General features: G+C 45.2%; 1 protein-coding gene and 1 long non-coding RNA gene across 6 annotated transcripts in view; one reads left to right on the plus strand and one right to left on the minus strand.

Moving 5' to 3' along the window:
- The window catches only part of LOC118022304, a 56,105-nt gene extending 45,683 nt beyond the window's left edge, over nt 1-10,422 (minus strand). For all 4 annotated transcript variants that reach the window (XR_004682459.1, XR_004682462.1, XR_004682458.1 and 1 more), the window contains exons 1-3: nt 9,747-10,422; nt 8,029-8,093; nt 4,590-4,643 (exon numbers count right to left, since the gene is read on the minus strand). This is a non-coding gene — a long non-coding RNA (uncharacterized LOC118022304). The remainder of the gene's footprint in view (nt 1-4,589; nt 4,644-8,028; nt 8,094-9,746) is intronic.
- MAML3 (mastermind like transcriptional coactivator 3) overlaps nt 1-27,193 on the plus strand; it is a 397,800-nt gene that overhangs the window by 342,433 nt on the left and 28,174 nt on the right. The gene's annotated exons all lie outside the window — the stretch shown is intronic.

Consider the following 27,193-nt stretch of genomic DNA (forward strand, 5'->3'; position numbering starts at 1 on the left):
AAGGATGGCCACCGTGCCTTCCACACAGCCAACGGATGGTAACAACTATTTGATTTGATGTATGGGGCCGATATAAACAATAACAGAGAAACCAGGATGTGTTAAGAAAATCAAATGCAAACCTGAAATCAAACAGAAATCGAACCGAATGATTCTCTCCCCAGAACCACTTCAGTCGGCTGCCAACTGTCCCTCCTTGTGCCTTCCAGTCTCACAACCCGTGGTTTAACCTGGGAGATTGTAAACTCCAGTTTCATTCCTCATCCTTAATTTAGCTAGACAGAGCTTTGAAATGGCAACTAAATTACCTTTTGGTGAAATCAAATCTTCCCCACTAGCCTCAAGCAGAGAGGAGTCCTAGACCACAGGCCAGCTGATGGGCCCCAGCAGCTGCCAGTTGTCTCCTGGAGCCTGGAGAGGGGGCGCACTATTAAACGCTTACTCACATCCTTTGTCCCCTGCAGTTTATCCTGTAGGGGGTTACTCTCTGCACGGTCTTTTCTCTTCTGACTGCCTGCCTAGCAGGAGGCTGCTTAGGGCAGTAAAATGTTTATTACCTGTTTATTGTGTGAGTAACTGCAGTCTAGGAGGAGAAAATATTTCCCAGTTTACCTGGGGCAATGAAAATAGGATTAAGAGTTCTGAGGGCTGAGGAAGGAGCAGTACAAAACCCAGAGAATCATATCCCATGCAGCCCTGAGAAGCCCAACTACCCCTGCATCATCCTTTCATTCTAGTCATGGTGGCTTTTCCTCGGATTCTCAGACCCGTGTCATTCACCATTATGGATTTGGCGGGTGGCTGGTATGCTAAAAGCAAGTCTTACCCCAAAGAGAGTCTGGCTCGTATCCCGGCTGGTGCTATCAAATTGCACGAAAAGACAGGTCATCGACCTGATTAATGATGACATACACATTTGTTTCTCTTTCCTCCAAAGTAAGTTACAAACAGCTTAATTTCCACCAATTTTGCAGTGTGGAGATTCAATAAAAATATCATGTAACAGTTCGGGCCATCCTGTGACCGCCATTTGCACTGAATTTAGCTATCATGGTTAGATAATTCATGCCTAAGATTCAAAAATCACTCTCCTAAATCTTCCATTAGTTCTTAAACATGATTCTCCTCCTGCTGTCCTCCCCTGTCCTTACTTTTTGTTCCCTTCTTAGGAGTCCTCCTGTCTTGATCGTTAATGGAACAACACAGACTTTAAATCCTTTTCATGCATCACAAGACTATATACATAAAGATGTCTCAATCTAAAATACTAGGGTCCCCTAGAGTGCTGTCACTCGTAGGAGTAGGCTACAGAATCGAGCCCTAATTCCTTCTGGAGTCTATTATTGTCTCTCCATTCCTTCCTTCATTCATTGTTGATTCACTCATTCCTTCCTCCTTTTGACGACTACGGATCGAATTCCTGTGATGTGCCAACCACAGTTCTAGGCCGGCCAGGGCTGGCTTTCTTCAAATCTTAACCGTTTGTCTTAGATTCCAGAACCGGAGAGCTTTTCTCAGAAGTGCACACTTAGAAATAATTCGTAAATGTGACTTCGTTGGAGTCCTGTTATTTGTGATTTTTCATCACATTGAACATTTCTTTTCTTGGTCATCTTCTCAGAGTCCCTATGTCAAACCTGAGGTCCGGAGCCGTCGAGGTGCTTGCATACCATCCACACAACATGACTTGGAGTGTGGGCGATTTGGCATGCATTTTATCAGTATGATATGCAAGTGGTTTTCCCAGATAATTCAGGCTCCACAAGTTCGCTTCTTGCTTTACCTGGATTGTTGTTTTTATTGATTGGGGGAGCTTCAGGATCTCCTTTCTAGTTCATTTTGCACTGGCCCATCCTCTGTTCCCATTAGCACTGAGCCTTTCAGTAATATGTTAACTGCGAGCCCCCCCCCCCACCATCTACCCTGGCATTTTTTTTCTGTAATGGCAGTGATCCATATACATATATATTCTTAACCAACAGAGTAAATGCGAGGGCAGTAGAAAAAGAGCTGCGTCGACCAGCACAGGCAGGCATTTATCCCCTTGAGAACTGTGATTCCTTTGGTCCTTTAATGACATCCTTCTTTGGGGTGGAGGCACCTGAAGAACTGGGAAGGATTCAAGGTCTATGACTGAATGGACACCAAGTCAAAGAATGAGAAGACTCAACAGTCATTTTAGTCCCATCAGATACGGGGGTGCTTGGGATGTGGAAACCATTATCAAGATGACAGACTCTGACTTTTACCTGTGTGCCATCAGGAGGACATGGTTAGCCAGTAAGTTTCAGAGATGGCAATAAATCTAAGAATCCTCAAGTTTCTTGTTGGTTCTAGCCCCACCTTCTTAACTTCGGTTTTATAGACTGGTTTTCTTGATTCTTTTACAAAATACCAATAAAATTTCTGAGTGTATGCTTAGACTTTTAAAATGTTGTGCTTGAGGGCGCCTGGATGGCTCAGTTGGTTAAGCGACTGCCTTCAGCTCAGGTCATGATCCTGGAGTCCCGGGATCGAGTCCCGCATCGGGCTCCCTGCTTGGCAGGGAGTCTGCTTCTCCCTCTGACCCTCCTCCCTTTCATGCTCTCTGTCTCTCATTCTCTCTGTCTCAAATAAATAAATAAAATCTTAAAAAAAAAAAAATGTTGTGCTTGATAAATTAAAGCTGATTTTGTTGTATTATCATAGGGTCATAGAGCTGGAGGAAATGTAAACATTAGTTCAGGGCTGGGCCCCTGTACTGATAGTTGAATCCTTTCTACAGGATCCCTACTAAGGGGTTTTCCAACCTCCGCTTGAACACCTCTGACAATGGAAAGTTCACCAACCCATTCCATTTTGGACGGCTCATCGTTTTAGGTCTTGCTATTATACACGTAAAAGTTAATAGGAGGCCAATAATGTTAAGATAACTTCTTAAAAACGTCCATGAACTAGGTGAGCAAGAACTATACCTAAAGGTCTATAGTATCTTTTTTTTTCTGCTTTAGAGAGTAGGAGGAGGTTAAAGACATAGCAGTGATTCCTAAGCTTCAGTGTGCAAAAGAGTCACCCAGCGAGCTTGTTCAAAATGAAGATTCTCAGGCCCACCCCAAAGAGCCAAGTCTGGGAGAAGTCCCTGGAGTCTACATCTTCGAAGCATCTACAGCTGATTTTGGTGCCAGTGGTCTCTCTGGACCACCTAATGGAGAAACTCTGGCCTAGGCTGCAAAACTTACATCTTCTATTTTCTCAACCAGAAAATTACTTTCAACAGCTCAACGCTAAAGGCATAGTATGTAGATTAACTAGTGAATTTTGCCCATTATTTGACATCCTATAGTCCCAACTACTTATATAGGAAATAATGATTTTACTCAATGAATCTTCTTCCCGGTTTTTGCTGATGTCACCCATCAGCAAATGCCCATGGCATCTTTTTCCTCTTCCAGAGAAGGAAAGGTCTTCTTCACTACCTGACATTTTATTTATGCATTTAGTCTCAAAATGGCTGCATGATGAGATAGTTAGGAAAGATACTGCAGAAAGGGTCCCTTTATGTTGTGAGAGCTCTTTATATACAGGACCGTCAGCATGAGGCTCAATCTCAGAAGAGCGCTGAGAAACAGCTTTGATTCTTGGACCCCTCACAGCGTGCGGTTGGTCTATACAACAGCTGCCCCAAACATTCCCCAAATAGAGCCTCTTCAAAGCAGAGGGGCTGCGACCCCTCTATTTGTTAAGATATGCAGCATAATACATTGCTGTCATTTTATAAACCAAAGCTGTAACTTTGGGTGGAGAATTCATGAATGGAGAAAAGTTGGGAAAGATTCAGTGTGCTGTAGAAAACTCTCTGGTGTGGTGTCATCCTTCATGGGGGTGGGGGTCTTTATAGGAGGAGCCCTTGCCCCTGGCCTCCTAGAGAATTTTCTAAAGCACACTGCCACAGCCACTCATTAGTCCTTTCCCAACCTCTGGGCAGCCTTTCGTACCCGATCTCTCTCCCTCATCCAGTCCTCTCACCCTTTCCACTGGGCCTATTTTGCTTTACAAATGTATACTGCAGCCATGTCCTTTCAAGAGAAACATTCTCTTATGTCATTCACTTTGTTGTGTAGCATTTTATCAGGGCCAGAAGATCTTGAGGGTCTTTGGAGTTCACCTTTGGGCCGAGGGCTATTGAGCTAATCCTAAAAAGAAGCCAGCAGTTGACTGGCTTCATTCCAGGGAAGGATCCAAAAAAGGAGGGTCGAATGTTTTATTTTTAAGAACAAAGAACAACTTTCCAACTGAGTGCCTGCCTCGCCCTCTGACACCAGGATCCTGTTCTGTCCTGCTTCAACCCAACCACCGGCAATCTCTGTCCCTCCTCCCTATCTAGCAGCTCCCTTGGGAGGCTGGGAGGAGCTTGTTACCAGGGCCACAAACAGCATAGTCCTTTTGAAAGAAAAAGTGTAAGTTAAGTACTGAAGTGGGAACTTCTTTTTTCCTTCTCCCTCCCTTGTCCCACCCGTGGGACAGTTAACTATTGGACTCCAAAGAGCTTCCTCTCTAAGCCCATTTAAGCCAGAAGTGTCCAAGGTTTTTTTTCCAATACCATTATTTACCTTATTCATATTCAGAGGTAGGGAAAATGCTTCTCAGGATGTCTCTGACTCCTCCTAAGGGAGAAAAGGAGCCTTGACGTGAAAGTTCTTCGGAATCACTCATATTTTATTGCTGGTTGATAAGCATCATATGTATATGTAGATTTTCCTGGTGATTATATTAAGTCTTGCAGTCTCCTGGAAGATAACGTCACTCAAAATGGTTTTCCTGGAAAGGCTCTTTAGGGTAGAGAATATCGCAGTTGTGCCAATAGCCTTCTCCTGCGGTTACAGCACAAAATGGACGGGAGAGTACACTTCATCAAAGCAACATTTGTGCTCAGTGTCCCTGAGATGTGTCCTCGGGGGAGTGTGTTCTGCCTTTCCTCATCTGCTACTACATGAGGATTCAGAGTGAGAGGGCAGCGTCTGCCCTCCTATGGGAGAAGGGCCTGTGCCTTGCCTGCCTGCTCCCCGCTCCTGCCTGGGTCCTGGAAACCCAAGGGTTCTTTACCATCCTGGGGGCACTCCAAGCCTTTGCTGATGGCAGGGCCTCCGCTTCTGCCGAGACTTAGAATTCCTTTAGTGGATTCACCAGGAGGTGAGCTTAGGAAAGAGACCGGGCTATTCTTCCTAAACGCTGTGCTCTTACCAACACAGCCACGGCCAGGACTGGGCCCAGCCACAGCCCAGGGTTCCTGCCCCCACCATGTAGCATCATGTACACTCTGTGTCAGTGCTGCCTGAGACCAAGTGAATTGAAACAGTCTGGTCCTATATGACTGCCTGGGAGGAAAGGGGGGAAAACAGGCTGTTGACCCCAGTGTAAGCCGGTTGTTGAAGAATGAATGTCCAGCTCTTGGTCCAAGAGAGCCACGATCACTCTCAGGCCTTGACTTCTGTCTACCGAAAGCCCATCTGTCTGCCAGGAACATGGCACACTGCGGCAGAACTGGTTTCTACCTTGGCCCACCCAAGCCACCTTCTCTTCACCATTGTGGTACCAAGAGCAGCGCCAGGGTTCACATGGATATTGCTTTATTGCATAAACATTAGTAGAACAGTTTAAGGATCTGGTCTTCCTCGTCTACATTGCTGTTGATTCATAAGGAAGTACGTACACATATCAACTAAACTAGGTGTTTGTACTTAACTGGCAGAGCCCTCACTGTTAATATGGTTAAGGCCAGATGAATCTGAGCAATAATAAATATTAACATGTGGAAATTACAAAGCAACTTGTTTCCTAGGAATCAAATATAGTTTTCCAATACGTTATCTTTTACTAAAACCTGGATTGAGGCAAATAACTTAAATCTGTGGCAAAAGACTATCAAAAGTATCTTTGACATGGTCCTTTATACAGAACCTATTAAAATGCTTCAGACACCAATGCTTCAGGGAAAATGATATAAGCATATTTGAATAAAGGATAGAGATAAAGGGAACTTTCTATGAATGGAAATAATTCAAATGGTGGCCTATATGAATACTATCTGCTGTCATAAAAAAATGCTACATTTCAGTCAAAGCAACAAATGTTCATTTCTCTCTGGAAACCTAATAGTTTGATGTGGGTGTTCTTGGTCATCAGTGGCTTTTTTCTTCACTTGGCGATGCAGGAACCCAGGGTTGTCCCTCATGGGCCTCTGCCATCTTAAAGTTCCCAGAGTTCTCGGTACCCCGTTAGCAAGTAGGAGGAGGGAAATGATGGAAAAGTCATCCCCTTTCTTAAACAACTCTGGCCAAAAGGACACCTTTCACTTCTGCTTATATCCTCCCGGTAAGAACTGGTTATCTGGCCCTATCTAGACACAAGAGGTTCTAGAAACTATGGTCTCTGGCAGGGAGCCCTTTCCCAGTCATGACTTTCCACTGTGTAAAGACGAGCACTATATTTTGGGGGCAGTTAGTTGTTTCTGCCATATGGATTTGGTTGCTTGTTTATTAATTGTTTGGTACACAGGACAGTGTGCAAATTTGCAGAGGACACTTTATCACACTGAAAAGTCAAAATCACCTAATATAAATTACAAAAGATCTGATACTACGACAGCTGAGAAGTAGGCAAGTTAGTAGATGAAACTCAGTATGGAGAAATGTAAAGCAGTGCTTCTAGGGAAAATAATCCAAGTTAGCTTACACTAAAGGCATGATAATATTCCTTGGGATCACATTCCATTCAGAAAGTGGACAGTGAGAGTCATTATACACTGTTCTCTAAAGACATGGATACATTGGTGGCTAGTACAGCCAAAAAATTCACCAAAATAGCAGACACTGTCTGGTGAAGAATTACAAATATAATAAAATAATCTTGCTCAGAATTTTGACATATCCTCATCTAGAATATTACATGCCATTCTCAGGAAATAACAAGCCAGAACTAAAGAAGCTTTGAGAAGGAGCCAAGTGATCCAGGGTGGTGGTTCCTGAACATTTTGGAGTCACAGACTCCTTTGAGACTCTCTCTGACCCTTTACCTCGAGAAATGCATACACGTGCCCACACAGCCTTGCACACAATTTCATGCACATCTGTGGCTAACTTGGGGTCTTCAGACCAAAGAACCTTTGATTTAAAAAACACCATGTGAGAATCAACTTAAAAGGTTGGATTCTTTTGTCTGAATACATAAAGACCGAGAGAAGCTGTATGTAATTGAAATTTTTTAAGCCACCAAATGTGTGATTAGTACAAACATGGGCACGTTCACCATATCTTGAGGCAGTAAGACAAAAGCAGGAGAACCGCCCTGACATTTCAAAGAGGCAAATTCAAAAAGAAAAGAAAAAAAAAGCGTTACTGATTTACATGGCTGATTTCATAAGCTTATGGAATTTTATCAATTTAAGATGTGGTAAGACCAGAACTATAAATAGCTTTTAGACTTAAATGAATTTCATGGATGATAGCTCTGTGACGAGAGAGACGTTAGAGAAAATGCATTGGTTTGCTGTGTGGTCCTAACCCACCTGTCAACATAGACAGCCATCTTTCCTAACGCATCCCTCAACGTGTCCCTTGGTGCCTCCACAAGAGATTCAGTGCTGAGCTGAACGGATGGAGGGTGGGCCTGGCCCAGAGTGGAGTTGCTTGTTTCCTTGGGAAACGGAAGGATAGCAGTTCAGTTTCTGAAAGTGACCAAATGGTAGGATAATGAAATGGGCCGTAAAATAGTGATACGTGTACACAGGACATTTTTGTGACGTGGGAGGGACCATGTATCATAACCCCCCGTTTTCCACACGGATATACTGAAATGCAGAGGGCAAGTGACCAGCCCAGGCTCACGGGTGAAGTCTCATGGAGTGCACCAGGTGCACACAGCCGTGGCAGGTGGTAGACCCGTGCATTGGGGGGCCGTGGCCTAGCGGGCCACGCTCCTTTCCTCCCTTCTGCTCTCCTTCTGCCGCCTGCCCTGAAGCTGGCGCTTTCACCTCAACTTGTCTTCACTTACCTCCTTGTCAAATGGAGTGAATGACTTTTGAAATCGCGCTCGAGGAAGTGGTGAGCTGGGAGTACCTGGAGAAAAACCAGACTCTGAGCCGTTGCCCATTCTGTTGTTGTATCCCTGAAGAAACAGCGGGGTGTGGTGGCTGCCTTAGATGCCAAACCTGGTTTTGTAATGGCTTCTGGTTGTTTATTTGAGAAACCACAAGTTATTAGAATTTCCCCTCACTGCCACTATCTTCGCACCTACTACTCTAATTTTTTTTTTTAAGTTTTTGTTTATTTAAGTAATCTCTACACCCAACATGGGGTTGAACTCAACGACCCTAAGGTGACGAGTCACTCGCTCTTCCAACTGAGCCAGCCAGGCACCCTGGCACCTACTCCTTCTTTTCTTTTCTTTTCTTTTTTTTTAAGATTTATTTATTTATTTGAGAGAGAGAGAGAGTGAGCAGAGGGAGGGGGGAGGGAGGGGGAGAGAGAGAGAGAATCTCCAGCAGACTCCCCACTGAGTGTGGAGCCCGCCACAGGGCTCAATCGATGGACCCTGGGAGCATGACCTGAACAGAAATCAAGAGCCAGCCGCTCAACCGACTGAGCCACCCAGGTGCCCCAGCACCTACTACTTTAAAAAAAACAAAAAGACTGTACACAAACAAGTTGATTGCTGAGTGCCTTACAAAACAACCAGTGATAATCACTTCTGGGGAACAGAAATAGGAAAAAAGATGAACTAAAGGGAAACACACAAATCCTTGCCCAATGTTCAGCACATAGAAAGCACTCCATAAATATTTAACTCTTTGTTGATTGAAAATATTGGGCTATGAAACTATGGGCTTTCCAAATAAAAAAGCTACGATAGGATTTCCAACTTTTATCTCACGGCCTTTGCCATTTACTGCATACTCCAAAAAGCACCTTGAAATGCAAGAGGCCACCCTTAAAATAATTTAGAGGCTGAAAATATAATTATTACATTGAAGTACGTTAGCCTATGTGGCATTTCTTTAACTTTGCACTTTCAAGCCCAGTGAAGTCAAAATCAGGATAACTGGATGCCATTTTATAAAATGTTAAAACTCCAATTACACTTCCTTTCCTTTCTTATTTTAAAAACTATTTAACAGCATTATAGACAGTGTGAAAAAGAGGCAAGGGAAACGTCCATAATCCCTTCGTCCTAACACAACAAGTAATTTTATTTTTTTAATATTCCCTTCCAGATTTAGACAAATATGCATGCATATTCTTGTCCATATGCCTCACAGTTACGAGCATGGTGAACATACAATTCTGTCCATCAGCTTTGGATGTAACAAGTGAAACAAATGAGAGGGAAAAGAGAAGAACGAACAAAAATAGATAACGACCAGTTAAATGATGGCCGCACAGCAGCCCGTAGTGGGTGAGAGAGAAGGTGGGCGTCTCTCGACCTCCCAACCAGAACTGACCAGCCAGGGGGACCAGTCCCAGGGCAGGCACCGCTGGTAACCTAGCAACCATTCACTTCGAGGCTGGGCCTACCCCTGCCTCCCTCCCAGCTTCTCGGGGGCTCTAGGCCACCACCCCCCCCCGTGCTTTGTGGGCCACCCAGAAGAGAAGCAGCACTGAAGTAGGAGGATGAGCGGGGGGATGACAGCAGTGAGCCACACTGAGATCGAAAGCAAGCAGATTTCCCGCAGCCCCTACGGCTCTGAACTAGGACCCGGACATGGCTTTTACCTGCTTGAGACAGCACCGTCCCACACGAGAGGACGCAGCCTAGCGGTCTGTGCACACCGCACTTTACGGTCACGTGGAGACATTGCTCTTCTTTGCCCAGCTTTCCAGTAGAATGCTCGATAGCAAGAGCAACGACATCTTCCATCCGCCTTCAAGCTTTGCAGACTCCCAAAATGTTTCCGCATGCATTAGCTCATGTTCTCCCCACAACACGACCCGAGGAGGTCATCAGGGTGATCTTGATGAGCTCCACATTACATGAAAGGGAAATGGAGACTTGGAAAGATGAGAGAGTGTCCCAGGTCCCAGGATGGAAGTGAAGTTGTTCTTGGATGCTCTGGCCATTCCGGAAAGTGTGGTAGCCTACTCTGTCCCGCAACGTACAATCACAAACACTCACCCTTGTCTGTTCTCAAGCAAGCAGCTTTGCCAAGTGTGTGACGCGAGTAAGTAGGAGCCGTTCCCATCAGGCATCACTGAGCAGGGCATGGGGGAGCGGATAAGAGAGTCTAGCAAAACGATGTTTTAAAAAAAAAAAAATGTTCCTCAACCAAGATGGAAAGGTTTGTTCGTCATCACGACGACAGATCCCTGTATGCAGTGTCTTTTTGGTGCTATTAAAAAATAATATATTGATTACTTGCTACTTCGGCCTACTCAGCTTTGGAAAGCTATTTCTGAAACGTGGCCAAGGTAGGAGATGGCTTCCCTCCTCTTGGCATGGTTTCTGACACACTTTTGTGGACTCTCCGAGCCTACCCTCTCCCCACTCACCCATTTCTTTGTAGGTTTAGAACAGGAGTGTATCAGTTCAGTGTTATTTTAGCAACAGAAGCCACTGCTTTGGCTATTTTTAGCCTGTCAGGTGCACTCTGCCTGCCATGAACTTGGTATATTTGAGTGTTTAATTCGTCAGCCTCTCTCATTTGAAAGGAAGCCTGTTCCAGCCCTCTGACCACCGTATCGCCACTTTTACAGCTGCTCGTAAATTTCTGAACACGCAGAGATATCTTTAGCTGTGACTCCAGATATTTCCTGTTGAGCTGCAAGATGCAATCCTGCCAGCACACTGAGGCTAAATATACCTTCTGAGTCCAGCACTCAGCCAAATAAACAGGGGCAGCATCAACATGACTTCTTTAATCCAATGTTGAAGAGGGTTTTTTCAGTTAGATTAATTAAGCAATTTTGTTTGTTTGGGCAACTGAAGTGATTTCACCTTCCCCTGAGCTTTGAACACCTCAGCTTCATTTTCTCTCCCGATTCAAGGTCCGACCAGAAGCCCAGGTAGAGACCTAGACCAGGTATGTTGGAACACCGTGCCTGTCTTAGCCCTGTACTTGGACTTGGTTCAACAGATGGCTCCACAGCAGCTGGCCCAGGGCAGCCCCTTCCACGCTCTCACAGAATCCACAAACTCTTCTCCAACTTCGCCTGGGGCTTTTAGTCATTAAGGGGAGGAGAGAGATGCCAGGATTTTTTTTTTTTTTTTAAAGGAATGTATCCTTTGGGGACTTGAAAAAGGAAAAGAATGTTCAATTTTTCAGACCTCATAGGAGGCCTGTGGTAGGAGAAACCTCCTGGCGGGAGTTCTTGTCCACAAGGGATGCATTGACCTTTTTAACAGAGCCTAAAAACTTAAGTTGTTGTTCCTGGATAAGTCCAGGAACTTCATCTTGAATTAATTATTTAATCTTGAATTACTGAATCTTCAGAACCAGTTGTATACACTGAATGACAATGGTCCCTTTCTCTACAACCAAGATTAGTCAGTCCCAGGCCATCCATTGTCCAGGAAGACGGCAAGCTGAAAGAAGCTAGAGAAGGCGGTGTGAGGAAGCCTGACTTTTGCGCTTGGGACCACCAAATACGCATTTCCTCCCCATTCTTGCCCTCCTTGGGGAGGCTATGGGAAAGCGCCCAGTCTCACTCCATCAGATCAGACTCGCCTCAGAAGGTCATTTGGGTCAGTGGGGTCTACAGAGCACTGTTCATTCCCACCAGTTTTCTACCTGCCTCTTATCCAGGGTTCATGCTGGGGGCTCCAGTGTTGGCCATCAGTCTCATGATGATGCCTTCTCTGACATGGGTACACTCTCCAGAAGACCTATAGGGATGAGCCTGGGGAGGCCCAGTGAGGAAACCAGTCTGTCAACTCTCTCCTTCGCATGTCATTGTGTGGTTTATGATGCTGAATGTTTTTGTAACTCTCTGTACTTTGAGGATTTCTTGTTGGGCTGTTATTGATTGGCAAACAACCATTACTCATCAAAATTTATTAAGCAGACCAGCAACAAATACAAAGTTACTAAACAGTGGGCTTGCAAAACTAACAAAACAGGAGAACAAGAAATGCAAATGACTAATAATAGCCGCAGCTTCTCCCTTACTCTTGCTTACTAGGGCCAGGTGCTGCTCTCGGCAACATACATGTCTTCACTTAGAGAGACCTCCCAACAAGCCTGTGAGCTTGCATCCTCTCTGCCGGCATTCCTTCTTTCAGTAGAAACCTACAGTATTTATCGGGCACCTTCTACGTGCTAAGAACTGGGTTAGACGCTGGGGATACAGCAGTGAACGAGGTCGCCAGAGTTTCTGCCCTTGTGGAGCAAAGCAGACATAGGGTAATGAAACAAACAATTGCACAAACAATTCCTAGAGACCAGGGGCCAGTTGAGACTCTGCAGCTTGAGCCAGAGTCCTTCAGAGGATGAGTGTGTGTATGTGGCATGCGAGCCCTTAGAAACCCAGGCGGGACTCTGGATTCTCACCCCTCCCAGCCTCTCCAGCCCAATTTCCTCTTCTCCCATGCTCGACACTTCACCGTCCGGCAACACATGAGATTGGCCACAGGGCTGTTTCTTACCTCCATTCCTTTGCTCATATTGTCCCTGCTGCCTCTAATGCTTTCCTTCACCGATCCCTATACCGTTGTTTCCAGAATCCGCTCCCCGGGGAAACACTCCCCCACCCTCCGTGCCCCAGTTAGGCTGTGTCAGTTGAACTTCCTTGCACCTCCAGGGCCCGCGCGGTGCTGATCTGTCCTTGCGCTTGGCCTCACCATTCCGCAGGGATCTGTTGCGGCTGTGTTTTCTTACGAGCCGGGGTGCTCCCTGGGTGCGCGCCGGATCCATCTTTGCTGCCTCTGTCAGGCAGTGCAGGGCCTGACGGACTGCTACCGGCCAATGCTTGCTGGCTGAATGTGTGGCTCTGCCCTCCTGCAAAGGTTAGGAATCAGGAGACTCTGTTTTACCTGATAGTAGTTCATGGGAAAAGGGGAGCCTGGCGAAGGGGGCAGTAGAGGCTGATACTGCTAGAGTAGGGAAGGGGAAGAAGAGGAGCAGTTGTGGTGCAAACCTCTCCAGCTTCCCTAGGGGATGTTCCCCCCACCCCCCACCCCCCCCGCACCAGCTTCTCTTTGAACGCTTGCAGTGACCGAGAACTTGCTGCTTCATCAAGCAATCTGTTCCTCTGTCACTCTGTTGAAAAGTTCTCCCGTTTGTTAAGCAAACTCTGCTGAAGACTTTGAGAGATTTGTCCTCTCGAACAACAGAATAACGTGACTCTAGCTTCTCTGTAATAACCCTCCAGGTATCCGAAGAGCGCTATCTTGACCCGTGGTAGACTCATTTTTTCTTACCAAATAATTCTAGTATCTTCTGCTATTTCTCACTATCATGTCACACAACCGGATACCCTCAAGCCTCTTGATGTCACTTTTAAAACATGGCATTCTGAGCTGGAACAGTATTCCAGCTGGTGTCTTATCAGTATGGGATATAATAGTACAGTTTCTTTCCTGAACCTACAGCTTAAGTTCAAATTCACTTGTTTTACAGCCTCGTCGCTTTGTCAGTTCCTGCTACTCTGTGGGCAGTGAAATTCCTTAGTGCTCTGCATACAGGAGCTCCTGTCAGACCACGTTTTGTAAGGGCGGCTATACCTGCTCCTGAGCATGTCCTGTGCCCATGCGCCAGGCACTATGCCTATCACTGTGCCCCCGGTACGATCCTTACTTCTCTCATCCACACTGAGGCAGACTGAGGGCAAGGAATTTGCCCAAAGTGCTGGGATTTGAACCCAGCAGACCACCTGACTCCAAAGCCTGAATTCTATTTAATCCACTGCTCTACCTCCCATTCTGAATTTTGGACAGCTGATTTTTTTTCCCCTAAATTCTAGACTTTCCTGTTAAGTTTGATCTGAGGTTCTACTCAACTTTTCTGTATCTCAGAAACTCCACAGGCAGAGAGCTTTTAGCTCATCTTTTTAGGTTTGTACCATCTTACCCGCTGCCTCCATCCAAATCAACAACTGGACAACAACTCCCAGCAGGGAACTCTTCCCAGGTTGACACCATCAGGGATCCCATAGGGTCCAGACTTTCCAGCAGCTTCTAGGCAGCCTACCTTTAAATTCTCCTCACCTCTCTCCGTTTTGCCTGAAAGCCATCCTGACAAAGTTTGTCGTGTCCCATGTTGGTTTGAGATATGTCAAATAGGTAGCATTCCTCCACTCTAGCAGATTTAACAACACTAAGGAGTAATGTGAAAGGTGGCCTCTTTGTTTTATATATTCTCACAAATTCTGTGTTTAATCTTTCATCCTAAAGTTTTGCCAGAAATCAATATCATGTTCACCTTTCTTTACCCTCTGTGTGAAAGTGAGCTATTGCCTTGGCTCTGGTCTTCATTATTCATTCCAGTCTTCCATTATTCATTCATTCGTTCATTCATTCTCAATATCAACAGCGTTTCCACAACCCCAGATGCAAAAAAAGTTGTATCTTAAATCCTTTTCCTTTTCCCCAAACATTAAAGTAATGCGTACTTTTTATGAAAATATGGGAAGTACAAATATAGGTAAAGAAAGCACCCCCAAAATGTCCAATAATCCTAGAGATAGCCTCTGACATCTGCTTTTTTTTTTTTTTTTTTAATGATCTAGAAGGCAGTTTGCCCAGGTGCTTACATAATTTATGGTCAAAATCTAGGGCTAGTTTCCCACACCTAGAGCAGGAACTACAGCCTAATAGCAGCTACAAAATTAGTAGGAGAGAGATGCTGGTTCAAGGTGAGGAGGAAGGCCGGGCACCCAGGGCAAGCGTGGGATGGGTTGTGGGATGATGGGAGGCAGGGTGTCCCCATGGTGTGAGCCCTGAGGACATCGCTCTATTCGGCAGGTCCATTCTGCGAATGCTGTGCCCTATAGCGTGCTGATACAACACGTGGACCCCCAACCCTCTTGATGTTTCCCCAGGAGAATTACTGGTCTGCTGGTCTGCTGTAGTTTTTCTTTTTCTGTCAAAACTGTTGTGCTCCATACTCTCCAGCCTGAGAGTTTTATCTGGACACATTTCTCTCTTCCCCTCAAATGTCAGTTTGTACATCAGGGATTAGAAGAGGAATCATATGGGCGAGAAGGTTCCCTCTGGGTGACTGTGATATGTTGGACATCTGTCTCCAAATGCATTATGTTCAGTTTAGAACCAATCTCTCAATCAATCACGGAGATTTTTCACAGATGGGCAGATGGACAAACATCTAACCAAATGTCTTGTAGATTCTCATCAAGAGAAGTTCAGGTGCAGGCTGCTCAGAGGTCCCTTCCAGCTCAGTGGTTCTCTGAATGTGTGATTGATATTTTGGAAACAGGGATATCACTTGGTATATTTGTCAGTGGCTGGCGATCTTCGTGAAACTTTAGCACAGTCCAGGAAAAGCCTTGAGGAAGATACAAATCCCACAGAGGTGCTTGCAGAAGAGACAAGCTAGTCATCAGAAGGCATAGGAAAAAATGCGGAAAAGCCTATTCGGGGAAAGTTGTCAATGGAAAATAAAAGGAGGGGAATCAAGAGAGGACCAGAAGGAGTATTTGATAACATACAAAACTCCTGCAGTTGAACACGGCAGGAAAGGATGCAGGAAAATTGCAATAAGCATGATGTCAAGAACTGTACCCCGTAAGGCAACAGTAGGTCATACAGGTAGAGGTTTCAGACCCAGATCAAATTATGTGTCTGGTGTCCAGTAAACAGTTGGGCATACATCAGTCTTTCTGGCCACCTCTATACACACAGATAACAAAGAGCTGTAGTAACCACATCTTAAAATATTATCAAAACAAAAACTTTAAAAGATATATTCAGATTCTACTCACTGCCTACTGCCTACTCACTTATTTTATCTAGCAATGTGTACACGGCCCACATCTGCCAAGTAGGAAAGCGCACCTTCTCTTCCATGGCTGCTGGGAACAGTGATTAGATAGGAACCTCAGAGAAAGCAAATGGCGGGTAAGCCAAAAAAAAAAAAAAAAAATTATATTTGTGGAAGGGCCAGGTAGGAATTTAGGAAAGTTATTTGAAGAAGCTAATCACGGACCTATTTTCTGTCATTCATTCACTCATTCGTCAAATCCCCCCTGTGTGACAGGCGCCGTAAGAAGCAAGTGAGTACAAAAATGAAGGTTGGCAAGGGACCCACAGCCTAACAAAGAGAGACTGGTGAGCACGTGGTTGTAATCCAGGCAATTAGGAGGCCAGTGGAGGGAAAGCAGAGGGTGCTTCAGATGCTCAGAGGAGAAGCAAGCAGCTGAGCTGATGAGAGAACATCCTGCGTGTGATGTTAGCGTTCAGTGTTTAAGGATGACTAGAGGGAGTTAGGTGAAGAATGAAGGGGGGAGGTGGGATTAGAGGCAGAGGAAACAGTGGAGAGCAAGACACAGTCAGCCAAATAAAAATGATTTGGGGGTGCCTGGGTGGCTCAGTTAGTTAAGCAACTGCCTTTGGCTCAGGTCATGATCCCAGGGTCCTGGGATCGAGTCCCACATTGGGCTCCCTGCCTGTCACTCCCCCTGCTTGTGCTCTCTCTCTCTCTCTGCCAAATAAATAAATAAAATCTTTTAAAATAAAATAAAATAAAAGTGATTGGTAGGACGAGAGTTAGCATGGGGCTCAGGTGGGGGCAGTCAGCAGACGGGGCTGGAGAGCTAGGTCATGAAGGGTGCCCTGCGAAGGACTCTATGACTCTTACCCAGCAGGAAGCTGTGGGGGGAGGGCTGAGGAGCACAAGCATCATTAGAAAGGTCGGTCTCGTGACCGGATGGCTGGAGTATGTATGGGACGGCAACAAGAAGGGAAAATGGAAAACAGCGAGGAGGTGAGCAGGGTGACCCGAAGAGAAGTGTTGATGACCTGGATCAAGGAAACTGCCAGACAGGAGGATATTAAGGAGGTAAACTTACCAGACTATCTAGTGGGTTAGACATGAAGAATGGGAGGGCAAAGGACGAGTCTGGGATGACTCTCTGGCTCAGAAACCAGGCTAGCAAGATGGTAGCACCATTTTTAGAGGCATGAGTTTGAGGCTGGACTAAGGTAACTGATTTCATTCTGGTTCCGCTGTGACTACTGCTTGCTGTGAATTTGAATTTGCTTTCAAGCTGCTGATGGTGGGAGCTCTACTGGCACGAGATCTAGTCATACATTCATATCAGGCCCTGCAAAGCTAGAGAGCCCACCCCTGGAAAAGACCTTATGGAGAAGGTGGATATTTCCTTAAGGAATTGTTCTTACGGTTCTCAAGAATACCGTGTGCTCATATTCCTCATAACAACTGTTCACCAGTGCCAAACAGTAGGACACTGACCCAGTCCAGAGCAAAAAGCTGCAGAGGCAAGAACAATGTGCGGTCAGCAAAAAGCTGTTCATGCTGGTAAGAGCCTAAACCAGCTTCACACAACCATAGTGCTAAGACCCATCCCAGTCATTTCCAGAAATAAGGTATTACCAGCTTGAATGTATACACTGGCTTCTCCAAGGCAGATTCCCTGTAAGGTTGAAGTCAGCTGGTACTTCAGCGTCCACTGAAGGTTCAGGCTGGGAGTCCTTTGCTCCCAGGTGGAGTTCATGGGATATTCTATGAGAATGTAGGGGGCCAACTTTCTAAGGCCTTCCTTTTCTCTCCAGCCATACGTGATTCTGTTTTACATGGACCAGCGTACTTCTGGCATTCGTTTCTATGTCTTGGGGGACCTAGTAAACATCTTCTCCAAACTGGAGGTCCATTTCATTCAACACCATGGTAGACTTTAAAAGCAAATAACCATTGATCCATACATATCATAGTTTTCAAAATCATCAACTTTTTTCATGGTGGGGAGGAGTTACTTTTAAAACATACTACACAACTAGGGCGCCTGGGTGGCTCAGTCGTTAAGCGTCTGCCTTCAGCTCAGGTCATGATCCCAGGGTCCTGGGATCGAGTCCCACATCGGGCTCCCTGCTCGGCGGGAAGCCTGCTTCTCCCTCTCCCACTCCCCCTGCTTGTGATCCTGCTCTCGCTATCTCTCTCTCTGTCAAATAAATAAATAAAATCTTTAAAAAAAAAAAAATACTACACAACTAATAAATTGGGATGAGAAGAGTCAAAGTAGCATTCTGCAGACAACCTACAATGCACCGGTGCTCTGCCCAAAGTAGCTATTTTCTTCTACTATGTGCAGCTTTCCTAAGGAATTATGGAGATGAACAAATAACTCTTGAGGCAACTTTCCATTTCTCATTCTCACCCTTACATCTCTTCTCCCAGGACTGCTGAGGGTGTTCTCTCCTAAGTTCTGCCAAGCTAGAAATTTGACTTCAAACTTGGAAAACATGTTCTCCACCACCCTTGGACCTCCCCCTCACCAGCGTCCATTAAATAAATTAAATTGGAAGTCATAGAGCTAAGAGTTTTTTGGGGTTGTTTGTTTCTGTTTGAACTATCGCCCTATCCTGACTCACCACCTAAAACTGAGACAACCAGAAATTTCGGTGGAACTTCCTAGCTTCCAGTAGTTTCATCAGCAGGACCACCCAACCTCTCTGTGTCACGTGCGTTGATGTTCATCTAATACTGACATGCAAAAGCTCACGCCCCCCCTTTCTTTTTTTGCTATTACAATAAACCGTCTTTGGGAACCAAAAAAGTAATTTGAAACCCTGAATCAAATCCATTGCAATAGTCACGGAGCAGTAGACCCTCTCTTGGTTGGTTGCCCTTAGTGCTGACATAGTTATCTTTGATCCAAGATGCTAAGGAGTGTGAGGTCCACGCCAGATAACAAGAGCAGGCTTTCTCCAATGTTGGTCCGGGCGTTTTTCCTTCCCAGAGCCTACAGGTGTTATCCTGGCTTAAGGCTGTTGAAATATGGAACAGCAAACCAGCTGTCATTCCTAAGAATTGGTGTTGGCCAGCTGGTCCAGCCAACTACAGGAATAAAGACATGCCTTTTCACTCTGATACACAGGGGCCTCGCCTCTGAGCAGACAGCTGAAGAATCTCAGGTGACAGCCCCCGGGAATAGGGTTTGTGGCATTCAGGCATTCACTACCCTGAAGAGGCTGGGCAGGAGACATCTGTTGTCAGCATGCTGATGAGGAGAAGCAAAGACTGACCATGCCTATTCGCAGGGCTTTGGGTAGGGGAAGAGAAACAGAGGGAAAAGCTTGGGTGACTACATGCTATAAATGAATCTTATTTGCAGCATCTTCCATTGTAGTCATTAGGAAGGAAATACCCAGAATCATAATTGCACTGGGGCTGTTGGTCATTTTAAAAAATGGAATCCAACGTGTAATACAGAGACCCTTGTGTATTCCTGATGTGAGCGTAAATAGGTTAAATCTTTCCAGAGGGCAATTTGGGAATATGTTCCAAAACAGGAGTCCAAAAAATATTCATGCTCTTTGACACAGAACTCCTACTTGTAGGAAGTTATTCAAGGACGTAATCAGAGACATGCACAAAGGTTTATGTACAAGATAGCTCATTTCAGCGTGACTTAAATGGTAAAAAATTGAAAATGGCTTTAATGTCCAACAATAGACAACTGGTTAAATAAATACCACATCCATAGCATGGCATAATATGATCCTTATTTTAGTTGACTGAGGACTTTGGAAGGATTAACCAAGTGATTCCCATTTTGTGCTAATGATTACCAGTGACTTTGTTTTCCTGTTTTATATTTTTCTTTGTTGCTTAAACTTTCCATAGTGGATAAATTTATAATCAAAAAGAAAAACAATTTTAAGGAACTATAAGAGCATGTTTACATTTCTAAACTTAAAAGCCATCCATAATTCACCACCCTAATACAACTTTGTTTTGCATATTTATATTTTCCACATTGTACCCTTGTTTAAGTTTTAACACAGTTGTAGTCATAAGGCATATGCGATTTTCCATTCTGCTATTCAACTAACATTATAGCTCCATGTTATATATCGTCTATAATTTCATAGTCATAACTTTATAACATTACCACATATTAATATCCAACACACAGTAGGTAACATCAAGTCTGCCTTGGGTGAAGAGGGTTCTCATTAAGTCCCACCCCTTGCCCCCACCCTAGCCCCTGAATAGAATTAATCATTCACTTGTCTGCGTCTTGTTCATTGCATAATTCTTTGTTTCCATATTTGTCTGCCTTCTGACGTAGGAGTTACTTTCGGGCAGAGCCCCGTGCCTGACACACACATAATGTTTGCTCAGTACAGGTACACCTGTGAACGGAAAGAGAGGTGGACCAACGGACAGACAGAAGAAGTGAACAGGGCTAGGATTTGATGATTTAGTATCCATTTGGCTTGAGTAGCCTCACAAACTCATTCATTCCAGCCTCAGCCTCAGTGAAGTGCGCAGGTGAGGAACATAAAAGTTCTGCAGTTGCTCTAACACATTTGTTTTCCCCTTTAATCATTCTGTAAAACCATATTTTATCTTCCCAGCAAGGGTTCTCAAGGCCCATTTATCATAGCTCTGTTCCCAGCTTCTAAAACTCGTCTTTCGCTTTTGGGTCAGGACTTTTCCCATTTTGCATTTGTCACGTTCCTTTCCAAATTTGGATCAATATCCATAAGCGTTGAAGTGCTCCTAGCAAAAATAATTAAGGAAAGGAAAAAGAATAGAACAAAGAAAGGAGTTTCTGTTTGGGATGATGAAAAAGTTCTAGAAAGCGATAATGTGGTGGTTGCCCCCGGGAATGTACTTAAAGCCACTAAACTGTACCTTTAAGAGTGATGAAAATTATTAAGTGTTATGTATAGTTTGCCACAATAAAAAAGGAAAATAGAACAAGGAGGGAAAGAGAAATGAAAGGAAAATAGATATTGAGTCGGGTGGCACCCCCTCTTTCTATAAATCTGGTTTTTATTAGCTGAGCCCTTTCCCGAACAAGATTCGAGACTGCAGTAAGTCTTTTTGAAGACAGGAAGAATAAATTCCTCAGGTTTGTATTGTATCCTATTATCTTGACCTAGCAGATAGGTCCAAAAAAGTCACCCAGCTGCAGAAATTTTGCCTCCCTGTCTTCTTTCTTCCTCTTAGCTCTTGGCATTGTCACCACAAGGAAGCGGCCAATGACCAGAAGCATTAGCAGTCTGAAGAACTCCGGTTATAAATGTAGAGGGTCCTTTTTTTTCCCTTAAAATTATCGCCTGCCCTCAGCTTTTTTTCTTCTAGAATCAATCTAAAATCCTTTTGGTGGTAATCCTGTGTTTCTTTGAGTGGCTATGTCCCTTCTTATCTATACACAGGCTCTCTTGGAAAAATACGTCCAATGCTACGTGGTAAAGATTTTTTTTTAACTATCATTTAGAAAAATGCAAAAGGTTTTGTGTCAAGTCTTGCTCTGAATGAAGCCCCAGCTGCCCAGACTTCTGGTGACCTGCAGCCCCTTTCCCCAGCCGTTCCTCTCTTGGTTCCCAGAAAAGAGACCAAGGATAGGTTGTCATCACTCACCCCTTTTCTGGTGGGGGGCTGAGCGCACAGAGAGAGCCAGGCCAGGTCCAGGGTAGATATGGCCCGGAGGCAGAGGAGTGACCGCCACCCTGGTCTCCCCAACTGCACAAGTAAGTGCCTAGGCCCAGGCCTGAGCCCACATAACCAACAGGCCGAAGTACTCACTGATCCCAAGATGCACAAATTTACATCTCTGAAATCAGGGTGCGTCTTACAGCCAATGACATGCCACAGTTGAGTGGGAGCCTTCTTCTTTCTTTCTAGAGGTCCATAATGTATGCCTTAAAATGTATGAATCTTACGCTTGATGAAATACGATATATGGGGAGAACCTAAAGATAGCCATCTGCAACATTTTGTAGAAATCTTTGCAATCCCTACCTGCAAGGAAAGTTAGAATTTGAATCCCTGAGTCACACGCAAGGGAGAAGATAAGTCTATTTCAGAATCAGGCTGGTAATTTCTGCTGCCGGGCCCAGACCACAGTAGTAATAAATGCAGTGCAAGCCTCCTTATGCATGGGGCTCCATGGAGTGGAGGGCTCTGCTTGAATGCGTACCTTTCTTTATGAAAGGGGCTATATTGTAACCTTGCATGCAGACACTGCAAGAAGTAAGAATGGTTTCTTTGTGGATTGGAGGTCAAAGATGCCATTATAACGCTGTGACCCACTGTGGGCAAAACTGTGACCCGGGCTGGGTTTATATCAGTGTCTTCTCCTTCCTTCCCGCAAGGCACAAGCCTCCCTAAGGTCCACCAAGCCTGCCCCATCCTGTATGCCACCACTTAGAACCTATGCACTCTCTAGGATTAGGGGCCATGTGGGCTCTAACCACCCCAAGTAATATGTTAAGTATCCTAGTAATCTCCTAGTAAACCTAAACTGAAATGTGAATATGTTACATTGCGACAGACACCGGGAGAGAGTTTTTAAGGGGCATTTTGTTATCTGGCAAAGCATACCTATGGGTAACTCCCCACCCCACCTGCACTTGAGACTCATCTTTTGCCTATTCTGCGTATCCGATCCAGAGTTAGAGCCTGAAGACCTGTGCTGGATTCCAGGTCTACAAGTCTTTAACATGGGGAGGAGCAGTTCGATCACTGGAGACGATTCACCAGCTGTCCCAACGGGGGGAGACGCCCCCACTCCTACCACCCGCAGATGGATGACCATTTTCAACTAGGGCTGAACTCAGAAATGTGAAAGCAGAACAGAAACCTTTCTTCCCAAACCTCACCCCCACCCCCATTAGAGAAGGAGTGGGGTGGGGTGGGGGGTGGCTAGTAACTGATGAAACTTGAGGATGGGAAATGCTAGGTGAAAATGTATCACCAACTTTTGAAATTCAAAATATAGTGATCTTAAACCGTTTCTAGGTAAAATGTAAAAAGAGGTGAGCTGAACCTGAGGCGAGCCTAACTAGCTCTTTAAATGTGTTTTTTTCTCAGCCGCACAGGGGAGACTTCTGTGTTGAGGTCAGACCCAGGAACAATGGAGGAGGGAAGTCCACTGTGTCAGGTTTCATCACGTGACGTGATATGGTTTAGATACAGCGCCATCACTAACTCTCAGATTCAAAGAGGATTTAAGGCTTAATATCACCAAGGAACAAAGGGGGAGAAAACCCAAACCTGCCCCCAAAGGCCATTTCTAGAGTCTGTCTGGTCTGCATTTAGCGCAGAGTCAGCAAATGCTGGACAGTCTGCAGAAGGAGGACCAGTGACCCACCACTTGGAAGGCCTCTCCTTCCCTCCGAACAATTGATTTTATTGGAGATGGAGAGTGACCCACAGGAGAGCATCTGTCTTAAGGTTCTAAAGCTTCTAATGCCACCCAGGAAGGGGCTGAGAAATTGTCAGCCTCCTTCCCCCTTCTTAGGTAGCTATGGGAGGCACCTGGGAAATCTTAACCCTGCCTTCCCCTTCACCTAGCCTTGAAATAGCATGTGGGCTATAAACTACCTTATCTTGGGGGACTGGAATTCTCACCGATGAATTCCAGAGCATTCTGCCATTCAGAGTTTCTTGCGTTTCTCACGGCTATGTTTGGCATCCTATTGGTACTTCAGGGTACGATCAAATTCACTGTCACTCTGGTGACATGACTAATCCATCCATATTAATGAAATGATAACTGTTCCCCTGCCATCTCTTTTCCTTTTCTTAAGCTGACTTCAGATAAAATGAATCCCACTTTGGAGGCGCAGGTGGTGATTTTTCTTACTCACTTCCACCATGGGGTGGGGGTGGGGGGACAAAGATAATGGGGCGGTGGTCATGCAAAATAACTCTAAAATAATTACCGTGTTGCTCAGAACTCCGTATTATCCATCCGGGTAGCGAGAGCTCCTGTTCGGTCCCACACTTGAGTGGCACCCTCACCCAATTAGCACGGCTGCCGCGGGCCTGTGACTTGCATGGGAAAACAGAGTTTGTCCAGCAGTGCTTATGCAAATTGTGCAACACGAATGTGGACTCCGTGTCACTGTCCTTTTCACGTGTTCTGACAGACTCATGTCTTCCCAAGTGTCTCTGATCGGTGGCCCCCCTTTGACAAGTGCCAGAGCTCATGAGCCAGAGGAGAGGGCTCCCATTGCGATGAGGGCTATGTCTGTGGTGAGCTTTACGAGCTGTTCCCGCGGCTGCATTTTGCCTCACGAAACAATCCGATTTTCACTCAGATCTGCGAGAAAACAGATTAGGGAGGAAATGTATGCAGATATCTCTGATGCCACAAAAGCTATCACTTGGCCCCTTGGTGCTTAAGTAGCCATTTCTCATAGGGAAAACTTTTTTAGTACTTTAGCATGAATGTATGTTTTATGTTTTAAAAATCTGCATTCATGCAAAAAAAAAAAAAAACCTGAAAAGCGAAAGTGTTAGGACAAATACGAACTTCACCCTTATTCTGTATAATCAGGGCATATAATATCTTTGTAAATGTAGTAACTATATATTCATAATCCATCCTTTGTTTTTCCTCAATTCGAAGAAATTCCCAATCTTTCCTGAGGAAGAAAATATTTTTCCATTGGAGCTCTGTTTAGAACAGCGGGACTGTTCTCTGTTGAGGGTTTGGAGGGCCTGGATGGGGAGGAGGAGGTGACCTCTGGCTCTTCGAGGCCTCAAGCAGCCACAAATCATGCCCCTAGTCTGTTGCCCAGGGATGCAGGATCAGAAACGGTGTGAGCACAAAGGGAGGCCCCCAAGAGAGGCTGTCTTCTGAGGCCAGCCAAGCAAAACTGGGGTGGGTTTAGCAGGCTTTGAGAATGGCTGCCTATGAAATAGCTGGTCAGGTTTTTCCCTACCCTCACAAGCCAAAACCTCAGGAGCAGGCACCTGAGATTGTTCAACGTTCCAAAGCTGCGTTCAGACCGAAAGAGAAATAAGAAATTTCACTCCAGTAGCATCTCTGTTCTTTACCTCCGCGCCAAACATCTAGACAACAGAAAGTAGTGCTTTGGATTAGAAGGTCTCCAAGCCAAATGTCATCCTGCGTTGGGGGGACAGGGATGGAGGTGCCTGCCAGCCAGGGTCTGTTCTTGGACTTTTCTCAACCTGATTCTTCTGCAGCAGCATCCTGCTTCCTCAGTTCCAACCATTTCCATTTATGTATTTTGCCCTCCCCTCTCCCCAGTCCTGTTTTTGCTGTTTGGAAGCAGATATCCTTTCCCCGGTGCTTTTGACCTGACTTCCATCCCTCCCAGTTTCTAGCTCCTCCTCCTGGTACTCAAGTCCTTGGTACTGTTCTGAGGGCTGGGCCTCTTTCTTTGGAGCCCATACAAGGAAAGTGGTAAGTATCAAGTCGCAGGGAGACCAGCACTGGAAACTCTCACCTAGTAGGTGTCTCTTCTTGGGGCCCAAGTGCCATAAACCTCACTCCCCAAGGACGTGCTTCTCTGTTAGCTCCCCGGACAGCGAACATCAAGGATGGAAGCACTCTTCCAGAGAGCCTCTGAGTAGGGGGAAGCCAGTGTCCCACAGGCCCGTGTTGCTGGGAGTTTCTTCTGCCATTCCTAATCCAGAGGCCATCACCCCTGCGTGTGCATTCTGCTGCTCTTTATAGGTCTCAGTAATTATATCGTATGTGCAAGAAATAAGGATCATGCAGGATTTCTAAAAGTTCCTGCCCCCCAAATTCATTCTCTTAAGGGATATACCAACACTGGAAGGAAAAATCCCTGTCTAAGAGGGGAAGGAGTTGCCCTGTGCTCTGTACCCTCTCCCCCACGTCCCCCCAAAACTCCCAAATTACATTTGCTTTCTCCACGGCACAGAAGTGTGGATTAAGTTTTAAGGGTTTAAGTGGATTTTTTTTTCCTGAACCTGCTAACTTCTTTCAGATTGTCAAGGGCCTAGGAGATATGTTATTTAAGGATAGATTTCCTTGCACAGTGAAGGGCAGGGCCTTCCTCTATTCTTGCCCCTTTGCTTCCCCCCAGAACATAGGCTGAACCAGCTGAGGGCTACACAGACTCAGTTGGTCCAGAAGCTACTGCTGCTGGCCTTGGGCCGCTTAGTAAAATGGGCAGCGGGCGGCTCAGAATTCCTTTGGATGAACCGAGACAAGAGCTGTCCTAGCCCAGGACAGCAGACGCCAACCTCCCCCCTCCTACCCCCACTTTCCCTGGGCCTTTTATTACCTTTACATGGTCAAAGGAGGAAAGCAATCTGTCTCTCTTCTACTTGTTTAATAAAAGAAAACATAATCATAGTTTGACACATTACTTTTGGTGGATGCACAGAAAGAATATCCTCGATTAGAAAGGGAGAGAGGAGGAGGGGGTGGGGAGGCAAAAGGAAAACAAATTGGCTGCCTGCAGAGGTCCAGTGTCAGACGTCAGAAGAATCTTGTTCCTTCAGACACTGTGGGAAAGACCATGGTAACGAGGGGCCCAGAGAGCGAGAGAGACAGCTGGGGAGACTTGCAGCCCCTCCCTCAGATTAAAGACAGAACAAATAGGTGAAGCAATCCATTTTCCGGAGCCCGGTGGTAATTTCAGAGTGCTGTAGCCCCGAGTATCGGCTTCCCCTCCGTGTTGTCTCCATAAGGGGTAGGAAGATTTTCAAAGAGAAGATTTTTTTATTTGTTCAGAGAAGACACCTAGTTGCCCAGTCACTGATAAAAAACATGCTTTCACCTGGAACCGCCAAACGTATCCTTCAGTCATGAATTTTTAGTGGCCCGACTGGTTTGGTAGTAATTAACTGTTTTGTTAGAAATTATTTTCACTATTATCTCCAGTTGAGATTTTAAACATTGGTGTTATAATTGCAACATTAACTGTCTTAAGAAACTATATCACACAAACAAGATGTAGCATGAAGCCCGAGAGAGATTTTCTGTTTTTAAAATCCACTATTGAATTTAAACCTAAGAAATACTTAGGTATCACTCTTGTTATGAATTCCACTTGTCATTTTTAAGCCCCTTTAACTGGGGGCCATCTAACGTTCATTATTCCTCGTCAGGCCTTCTTGAGAAGAGTTAAGTGAAACGCTTAGCAGGAAGTAGAAAGTTGGGAGAACAAGTGAAGGAAGCACAGAAATGAGACGGTTTCTTCTTCTCAAAGCAGTTTTGGTCCTATTTCCTGTTATTGTCTGGCATCTTCTCCTCAGCCCCAGAAGATATTGTTAGGGCTTGGAAAATATTCA

This window comes from Mirounga leonina, unplaced genomic scaffold (assembly GCF_011800145.1).
Source record: "Mirounga leonina isolate KUSES-001 unplaced genomic scaffold, KU_Mleo_1.0 Mir_176, whole genome shotgun sequence".
Taxonomy (NCBI): domain Eukaryota; kingdom Metazoa; phylum Chordata; class Mammalia; order Carnivora; family Phocidae; genus Mirounga; species Mirounga leonina.